Raw genomic sequence first — 10,473 nt, forward strand, 5'->3', positions numbered from 1 at the left:
AAAGCACAGCTTAATCAACATCGCAGAATTCATACTGGAGAAAAACCTTATAAATGTAATCAATGTGGGAAGGCCTTTTGCAGGCGCTCTAACCTTACAGAGCATCAGAAAATTCATACTGGAGAAAAACCATATGAATGTTTTGAATGTGGGAAGGCCTTTAGCCAGAAAGTAAAACTTATTCAACATCAGACAATTCATACTGGTGAGAAACCTTATGAATGTAATGAATGTGAGAAATCCTTCCGTCTGAGCACAGCACTTACTGAACACCAGAGAATTCATACTGGAGAGAAACCTTATGAATGTGATGAATGTGGGAAGGCCTTCCGACTAAAAGCACAACTTAATCAGCATCGGAGAATTCATACTGGAGAGAAACCTTACGAGTGTGATAAATGTGGGAAGGCCTTCTGTTGGGGCACACAACTTATAGAACATAAAAGAATTCATTCTGGAGCAAAACCTCATGAATGTAGTGAATGTGGAATGTCATTCCACCTAAGAAAGGAGTATACACAGCATCAGAGAGTTCATTCTACCAAAAAAATGTATGGGTATGATTGAGGGAAGGCTTTGTTCCTTAGCAAGTATTGTACTCATCAGCTCGTACTAATCAGAAAAAAGTTATGTGTGTGATGAATATGGAAAGCCTTTAACCAGAGCACAAAACTAATTCAACATCATGTGAATAGAAAAATATGAAAATAACAAACCAATGAAATGCTTAAGCTAGAGTTATCATTCTTTACTAAAAATTAGACAATTAAAACTTAGGCAAACTCTTTCTCACAGTAGCTTTGCCAGCCCTATTCCTTCTCAAATCTACAGTGCCAAACTTATTACATGACTTAGACTCTTCAGTTATTGAGAAAATTCAGGACAATCTCCTAGATGCTCCCTTAGCTTGTCTACTTAACCATCTGAGGGCTATCAGTCATACACACTCATTTCTGTCACAAAGGCAAAAATACACTTTCCCTGCTTCAAAATTATGTGTTTTCTCCAACACCTCAATCCCCACCTTGCTAATTACAGGATATTACTCCAGCAGGGATGCATCGTCCCTCAATTCATCTAGATCAAGACATTCCCAGCAGTCTCCAGTTAAACTGTTCAGTTAAAAAAAATGCTGATTTTAAAAATGATATGCAACTCACTGTGCTCCTATAGATACAGACAAGCCCTGGTCTTCTCAGAGCTTACTTTTTAAAGCAGAGGACACTTCAGTGAGCTAGCACATAATGGGAAGATGGATAGAGTAGTCCCAACTAAGGGGATCCCGAAGAGAACCCAGTAACCGTGGTGAGCATTAAATGAAGCTAACAGGGTTTGAAAAGGTGAAGGGAAGAGTGCGTTTCAAGATATACAGATTTGTGTTGCTTTTCTGTGCTGGATACAAGGAAGGGTTCTATGGTGATGGATAGTCAGACAGTCATAATAGAACTACAAACACATGGCAATACAGCATTTAAAGGATTACTCCTTTTCATTCTTATGTACTTGGCAAACCTCAAAAACATGAACATTCCCTTAGACCATAGATTCTTCTTCTTCTTCTTGGAGGGAGGAAGGTAGGGCAATTGTGGTTAAGTGACTTGCCCAAGGTCACATGGCTAGTAAGTGTTAAGTGTCTGAGGCCAGATTTGAACTCAGGTTCTCCTGACTCCAGGGCCAGTGCTGTATTCTCTGTGCCACCTAGCCACCCCTAGACTATAGATTCTTTGGCAGCCTAGTCAATTCCATGGATCTCCTACTTAGGATTTTTTTTTTAATTCATAATCAAAAAGAAATGTTCAACTTTAAAAGTTGTCAAAACTAAAAGATGTAATTTCCTCTGATTGCCTGAAATCTGCCCATGGACTCCCATGAACAGTAAATTTCCACTATTTACAGATTGGGATTTTTGTGTGTTTATCCTAAATTTTACATGGCACTTTCAGCACTGCCCTTGTAGTCTCTGATCCACTGTAAACTATCATCTGTTCTTTGCTTTTTTTTTTTTTTATACCCACAGCACTTAACTCAGTGTCTGGCACATTTTAAGTGTTAAATAAATGGTTATTGACTGTTAGTGGAATGTAGAGTGTTTCAATAGATTGTGGAGTCTTTTAAATTCCAAGGTGGGGAGTTGGTATTTTTTATTTTTGGGAGATATACATAGCCACTGGGTTTTTTGAGCAGAAGGGTGACATGGACAGAGCTCTTTTGGTAGGAAAGTGATTTTGCCTGCTGCTGCAGCATGACATGGAGAGGGCAGAGTTGGAAGCAGGGTAATCAAGTAGATTAACATGAGAACCCCCAGTAAGTGAGGCATGAAGAAGGCTGGAAATGAGGTGGTGAGGGAGAATGGAGACAGTAGGATTGATATGAGAGGTGATGGAGGCAGAATGGATAAGACTTCGGAAGGTACGGGATATAGGAGCATGAGGGTGGCTAACAAATAATAAAATGAGGTCAGCGGTCCTTTCAGAAGCCAAAGACCAACCTTGGTGTCCCTGAAAGTTTAAATACCTTTGGAAGAGTGGGTATTCCTGACAGAAATAAAATTGGCTATTAATGAGAATGAATATTAGGATGAGAGGTGAGCTTATTCTAATGAGGAAATGTTAGAGTGACTATGTCACTTTTGAACAGAGACTCATCTCCACACCCAGATCATTCTGCCTCCAACAATTTATCCAAAAGCATCTATTTTCCACCCAGAACACTTTTGTTGAACAATGGGCTGGAAAATTCACCTAGATAAAAAGGTCTTTACCCTTTAATTGGAACTAAACTCTCTCAGTGGGGATGGGGGTGGGGGTCCCCTGCCCAGGACTGGGGATGTTAACCCAATCTCATCATCAGCCCTGTCCTTCAGAGGCTGCCCTGACCTAGCCTTTGAAGGAGTAAATAGGGAAAAAAAAAAACCCTGGATTCTTCCCCTCCTCCCCCCCTCAATATTAATAGGTTATTAATCATCATTTCTCTTAAGTGAGAAGGATCAATATAAGTTGTGACAATAAGATTGTAAACCTGGGAACCTAGGGTAATGGGGCCCTCAAAAGAAATAGGGAATTTCAAAGAAGTGGGTTTGGGGGATATTCTCTTTTGGACATATAAATTTGTGATGCCTGAGACGTGCTGTTTGAAACATTCACTACATGTGGATTAAGGCCCAAGAAAGAGACTAGAGCAAGTTATAGAAACCTAGAAGTCATGAGCATGGAGGTAATAATGAAACCCATATAAGCTGATGAGGTCCTCAGGAAAGGATAAAGAGAAATCAGACCTTGCCCAGAACCTCGGGACACACCCACAGTAGTTGGGACATAGACCCCAGCACAGCAGTGGATACTGAGGGGTCAGCAGTAGGAAAACCAAGAGGAAGCAAAGTCACTCCCCACCTTGGCATTTAAAAACCTCCACCAGCTGTTTCCAAACTATCGGTGCCAACCTAGAGAGGGGGGAGTTTCCAACAGGAGAGGGCGGTCCGTAGTGTCCAATGTAGAACAGAAGTCAGGTAAGATGAGGGCTGAGAAGAGACCATTCACTTCCCTTGGTGGTCGTTCCCCGCCGAGTCACGTGATCCCGGTACACGAGCCCCCAACCGTGTGGGACACAAAGACCCTAACCCAGAGTGACCACTCATAGACCTCAAAGTGAAGACAGGAAGTTTTATTAGAATCTGGCAAGAAGCGGGCGGTCCAGTCACTGGAACAATGCCCAGGAGAGGAGGCCGCCATACAGAAGCTGAAGCTGGGTTAAATAAGCAAGGGTTACAGACATTAACATCATTATTATTGAGGCTCCAGTCTTGTGGGATAGTATACATAATGCCTGAAGTTCATTACGCAGGCGCAGTAACAATCTTAGACTACTGAATCCCCCTTCAGTCTACCCTAGACACATTCTTATCAGGACTGGAGTGCCCCAAGGCTACGGTCTGTTCCTTGATCGGTCAAAGCCACCTGCTGCAGCCAGCTCCTTCCATTCTTCATTATTTCTAGGATTATCTAGGAGTTTTAGTCTGGGAACCAGGGTCTGAGCTTTTTCTCAAGGCTACTGCCTCAACTTCCCAAGGTTACTGCCTGGTCTCCTTATCAACAGTCTTGTTCAGCAATTCTTGCAGTTGTATAGAAACCTAACTCTTTTGTGGTAAGCTGGGTGAGAAGGGCTGAAGGCTTCAAAGTCACATAATTTCTAGAAAAATGGAAACTTAGGCCTAAGACCTAAGGACTTACTTACGTTACAGACAGTCTCTGAGCAACCGCACCTTAACCTGTCCCATACAGGCAGATAATGTGAAAATAGACAGAGACCCCCAGTAGCAGCGGGCCGCGCAATTGAGCAGGGAATGAAGTGAAGAGGGTTGGAGGTGAAGCACATCTCAGGGTTTGTTTTGCTTGGATATATTTGACATGAGAGCGGGCGATGGTGGAGGGGGGAGACTTCATTAGCATGGTCTTCTCGAGTTCAGGGCTCAGCTATCAGACAGATTTATTGTGGACTGAGTGCAGATTGCCGGACTCCCCCACTCCGGGACCCTAGACGAGGCCATCAGCGACGCCGGCGGGCGGACACCGTCAGAGACCAGATCGCGCCTCTCCCAGAGGGAATTCGTCTACACTCACCTCCCCCACCTCCCTCTCTCGGCCGTGGGCAGCACCTTTTTCCAGGCTCCTGCGGACGGGACAGGGAGCGGAAGGTGCTGGCGCCGTCGCCGTGGGGGGCCGCCCGCACCCCATCTCTCCTCCGGCCCGGCCCCTGGAGGCCCCCCGCGGGCGGGCACGGAGCGGGCGCTTCCAGCGGCCGGGCGCGGGGGCGCTCGCCCTCACTTCTCCCCAGCCTCTGCCTCCACCCCGGCTCAACAGGCCGCGCGGGCACCGGCACCCGCGGCCCCAGCAGACCCCAGCCCAGGTCGGGGTGAGGGAGTGCAGTGAACTTGGGATGGAGAGGCTTGCGGGCTGGGCATGCGCACTGGTCGGCCCTGGCCGTAGGACTACGTTTCCCAGAAGGCCCTGCTCACCCGGCGCCATGGCACCAAGGGGCGGGGCCGCATTCAGACAGGGGACCCTCAGGCCCTACGGCAGATCGCGATTTCACAGGATTGGTCGAAATGGGAGAGGCGGGAAGCGGACGTACGTCACGTCCGCCCTCGGGGCTACCGCTGCCTGGGGCGCGCCGCTTTTCCTGCGCTGGGCTCCGTCCTCCGTTGCCGCCGCCGGACCGCGAGTCTTCCGGCCTGCTTCAGGGAGAGGAGCAGCCGCAGGCCTGGCCGGCCAGACGCCGGGAGTCGGAGGCGGCGGAGCGCCCGGAACCTTGTTTCCGAGCCTCTGCAGAAGGGAGAAAGAGGAAAGAGCCGCGCCCAGCGCATGCGCGGTAGCCCGACCCGCCCGCAGCCAGTCTATTGGTCGTGTCCGCGAGGGCGGGCCGGCCTTCTCGACCAACCATCGGCCACGCCTGGTACATTTGGGTGAACTCTATACCCGCCCCCTCGCCGGGTGCTGGCGCTACCCTTTCCCAAGAGGGTAAAGTAGAGACTTCTCAGGGGCAGGGTCTTACGCCCCCTCCCCAGGCCCCGCCTTCTTCCTGAGTCCGGGAAGCTCATCCCTGGGGGGCGGGGGGGAGGGTCCCCGGGCCGTGACCCCACGGCCCCTTCTCTTCCGCAGCGGCCCCTTCCGATGACCCTGGCCCCCCAGGACACCCCCCCCCATCCGGCCAGCTGAAGAGGAGCAGCGGGGCATGGCCTCCGCCCGGCAGGTGAGGAGACCCCCTGGGGCTGGCCGGTGTTTTGGGTTGGGTCAATGGGGGGCGGGGCCTGGGGCAGGCCTCTTCCTCTGTGTGGGCGAGCTAGGCCCCGCCCCCCATTGCACACGTGGGCAGCCCGGCTCCTCCTAGTCAGCTCAGCCAGGGCCCGGCGCCCAGTGCTGGGGCACGAGGAGGCAGGCGGCCTTCGTTGGTTGCCCGGCCTCTGCGCGGTGGGTGCTGCCCGTCGGGCGCCCACCCCTGGCTCCGGTAGCGGGCTTGTGTGCCTATTGGGGTTTCCTGGGCCGGTTGGCATGGCCTTCTCCAGCCCTAGGGCAGTCAGGGGAAGTGACCTGTCCAAAGTCGCACCTGTCCGGAGCCTCGGGGGTTGTTCTTTTGGGGGGCTGGTGGTTTGCACCTGGGAAGATGGGGCTTAAAGATTGCAGGCCAAGCGCTTGCCCACGGTGCCGCCCAGCGGTTATGGAAGGGTGTTGGCTGAACACACGCTCTTAAAAATAAAAAGCTTTTTGAGTGTCGATCACTTCGTTCTTTGCGCTTCTGTCCCGTCCTTTTGCACATGGCCTGGCACGTCGTGAACATTTGCTCGTTGAAAAGTTGTTATTGTTTAGTCACTTCTGACTCTTCATGACCCCGTCTGGAATTTTCTTGGCAGAAATACTGGAATGGTTTGCCATTTCCTCCTCCAACTCATTTTACAGATGAGGAAACAGAGTTAAGTGACTTGCCCAGGGTCACACAGCTAATGAGTGTCTGAGACCAGCTTCGAATTCAGGTCTTCCTACCTAGGCCCAGTGTTCTGCACACTGTGCTGCCCAACTGCCCCCAATAATAAGAACAGCAGTTATGAAATCAACCCCCCGAAGGAGAGGTCAGACTCTTCCTTTGTCCACACAAGGCCCTTGGGAGAAAGGTTTCTAACTGAGCGATGAGTTCCTTCCCCTTTGGTGTACCTCTCTTGGGCTGAGAGAGGATCCACAGTGTGAGAGCTGCTTGAAGCTGTTTCCTTCCTCAGATGGCTCCTTGTTGCAGCCAGTTGTTAGATATTTTCTATGGGAAGTCATCTACCCAAATTATGAAAACATTTGAATCTTCTCAAATTAAAGATGTGTTCACATACTTTTAATTGATACAGAAAAGTTTTCTAGATTTCCTGTGATTCATTGGAATGGGTATGGAACACCCCTCCTCCTGTGCCATCTGGTCTCAGAGACCATTCATTGACTTTCCTCTCTACCCTTTGCCATTGGTTTTCCTGATCATCCATAATTTTGCCTTTCCAAGGAATATTTCCCTTTAATTCCTATCTTTGGGTTTTTAAAAAAAAATTCTTACATTTTGCTTTTATATTTTATTTACTTGCAATTAAAAAGCACATATTGCCATCCCATTAAAAAATGTTAAGCAAAAATCCTAATGTGGGATGAAAAATGACAATATGTGTAATTATTCCTTTTTTGCAGCTATTGCTTACTAACAGAAAGGAGAAGGGAGTATTCTGCTTTTAACATCAGCAATTTAGAATCGCTGATTTCTCTTGTATTTGACTTCAATTGGGTGTGTAGAGTGGATAGTCCTTGGGAGGACCCGAGCACTTCTTCCACCTCACATGGGGTCATTGCATGACCACAGGTTTCAAAGATCGTGTGACCAAAAATCTGGAGAAAGTCCTTGGTGGACCTTAAGGCTCCACTTCCATGTTAGCATGTTGGCCTCTTCGTGCTCTGTTGTTGTAACCATGTCTGTTGTCCTTTTACTATGTCTTTGCATTGCATAATGTCCCACGTTTCTCTCCGTCCTTCACATTCATTTTTCCTTAGGGCACAGTAAGAATCCATTACCTTCCTAAAACAGTTTGAGCATTGTCAAATATTTGGGTTCTTTTTTATGAATGGTGTTCATATGAATATTCCAGCACAAATGAAACTTTCCATTGTGTCATTGACCTCCTTGGGGTGGGAGTGGGATAATGCTGGGTCCAAAGGTCTGACCGGGTAAGTGACTTTTCTTGCATAATTTGTACTTAGAGAGTAGATGTCTGATACATGTTTACTGCCTGACTGTTTTAAAGAAGTACAGGGAGGCTTCTCTTAGGATCTCTCTTTTCTCTTTAGGAAGGTTCCAAAGAGTAAGGTCTAGACTTTGAAGGATATTGGGGTGATGGCAGGTGTTGGTGCAGAGGCAGAAAAGGGGACTAGGAATGGCTGTTAGTTCTTTGTTGATCATGCCCCTTACTGTTTAGTTTAATGTTCCAAATGAGTCTGTACTGGCATCAAAGATGAATTGTACTCCATGAGGGAAGATGGTATAAAACTTGTTTCTTATTTTTTTCCTGCATATAACTCTTCTTTGGGAGGAAGTTCAAAAGGTATGGGAGTGAGGAAGGAGAGTGGTTTTCAGGGATGGACCTTCCCTAAGAGGCTAAGTTGTAAAACTGGGTGAAGGAGAAGTCAAGAGAAAGACCTAGATGGAAGCCATGCCCAGGGTTCAGTCTGTCGAAAATCAGTTACTGGGAGGCAGTTAGAATAAAGACGCTTGTATTTTTGGCAGGAGCTCCCATCTTGGATTCAGGAGCTCTCTGGGCTCAGTTCCTTCCTCACCTGGAGTCAAGCAGAGCTTTGGGTTTCAGTGCTTCCCTGTCCCTCCTGGACCTGACAGTATCCCCTCCACAGTGTGCCTGTAGGTGTGATTTATCCTTTATTTGAAGACTTCCAGGTGAGGGAGAACCTCCTCTATTTTCCAAGAAAGATACTCCAGTTGTGGCTACCCCTCATTCTTAAAGAGATTTTCCTAACAAGCAGCTGAAAGGGTTTACTCTAGTTCTGCTCACTGTCTCAGCATAGTAAGCCTAACCGCTCTTATGTGTGATAGCCCTTGAGATCCTTCAAGACAGCTCTCCTGCCTCTGCTGAGGCTTCTCTTTTCCAGCTGAAATTTCCAGGGTTTCCTCAGGTTGTTTTCACTCACTGCTCTCCCTTGGGAAATGTCCACTTTGTTTATGTTCTCCCTGAATGTGACTCCTAGAATTGACCATAGGGAGACTGTAACCCCCACAGTCTGGAATGCTCTGCCTTCCTCAGTTTGCCTTAGTGACAGTGGCATTCCTGACTTGCCCATCTGGTTACCTCACTACCCTTCAAAATCCCAGACCTACCGTCCACCAACAGAGGACCAGCCACCTGACTGAGCCTTCCCAGTTTCATCCTGTTTGATTCAGCCAGGGCAAAGATCTTCTGGAAGAGGAACTTGGACAGCTGCTGGGTTAGCTTTTCTTCCCAATTGTGTACCACTAACAAATGTGACTAGCGTGCCACCTCCGCCGTTCACCAGCATCCCGACAGTACTGTTAGACGGCCCAAGACCTCCCATTGAGCCATTCTTGACTAGTCTTTGGGCCTGGCTCTTAGGCTGCCTGTTTACGTATCAGTCCACATTCTCTTTCCTTTTCTTTAAAAAAAATGTTTGTCTTATTCTGAACTTGAGAAACACCAACAAACACAGTTGTTTAGCCCTCGCTGCTTACGGACTGTTTTTCATTAACGTCTTCCAAAGCTGTTGTGTGTGTCTGAGTTGCTGCTCGACAAGCTTCTGATCTCCTCTCCTACCTGGGTAGGATATGTGTGACTGGCGTTAAAGTGTGGGTGCAAAGGGAGAAAAGGCTGGTCGGGCTGCTGTGGTGAGCTAGTTTCATTGAGTTTGGAAGAGTGGGCTTGGAATGGCCTGGTGTCTGATCCTCTGAAGAAACGTTAGGGTTTAAACTGACTGTGACGGCTGTGTTGTCTCTGCTTGGAAACGAGTCGTGTTAGAGGGGTAGAGAGGGGAGGAGTGAGCCCCGTGACGCGTGCCAGGTGCCGTGCTGAGCACTTGACGGACGTTCTCTTACGCAGTCGTCATGGCACCACTTCACGGTCTGTGCTGCTGCTCTCCTTGCTTTACAGTTGAGGCAGCTGAGGCCTCAGACCTCAGAGGTTCTGTGACTTGTCCAGGGCCGTACAGCTGAACTCAGGTCTTCCAGGCTCCAGGCCAGGCTCTGTGCTCTGCCCCACCTGCTTGCATCAGGACAGACGATGTTGCTGTCAGCTTCCTGATCTCCAGCACACAATGTTGGGGATGGAGAGCAGAGTCCATGACATAGTTGCTCCCTTGGCAAAGTCCCATGAACTCAGAAGGAAGATCCAGCCTGCTGTAGTGGGTTGAGGCCTAGGTTCTGGTAGCGTCTTTGATCCTCTCCAGCCGTGTGTGTATGTGCAACTCACAGGTTTCTTGTTCAGCCTTTCTTCATGTCTCTTTTGTCATCTGAGAATGGCAGTAATGGAAGTTTCCCTCCCTGGCTCACCAGGTTGTTGTGGAGAAGATGCTTGGCAAGCCCCCAAGCTCTGTCACTTTGTGGTAAGATTCAGGCTCTGTCACAAACTGGGGCTACAGGAGGCCCTCGGACGATGGATACAGACCATGCTGAAGCTTCAACACTCATGAGAAATACTCTTGACAAGTCCCACCAGCTTTGCCTGTCAGCAGATCCACAGGAGTGATAGCCCATAGGTAATCCTGAATGTCCTCGGTCTTTCAGGAATTGGTGACGTTCCAGGATGTGGCCGTGGACTTCACCCTGGAGGAGTGGCAGCACCTGGGCCCTGGCCAGAAGGAGCTGTACCGAGAGGTGATGCTGGAGAACTACCGGAACCTGGTCTGCCTAGGTGAGGGTGGCCCCGCTGGGACTCAGCAC

General features: G+C 48.7%; 1 pseudogene; it reads left to right on the top strand.

Moving 5' to 3' along the window:
- Positions 1 to 10,473, top strand: part of LOC138167708 (zinc finger protein 850-like) — a 55,036-nt pseudogene that overhangs the window by 33,911 nt on the left and 10,652 nt on the right.

Source organism: Petaurus breviceps, unplaced genomic scaffold (assembly GCF_028583685.1).
Source record: "Petaurus breviceps papuanus isolate PSGF00001 unplaced genomic scaffold, PetGlider_PUasm1.0 287, whole genome shotgun sequence".
Taxonomy (NCBI): domain Eukaryota; kingdom Metazoa; phylum Chordata; class Mammalia; order Diprotodontia; family Petauridae; genus Petaurus; species Petaurus breviceps.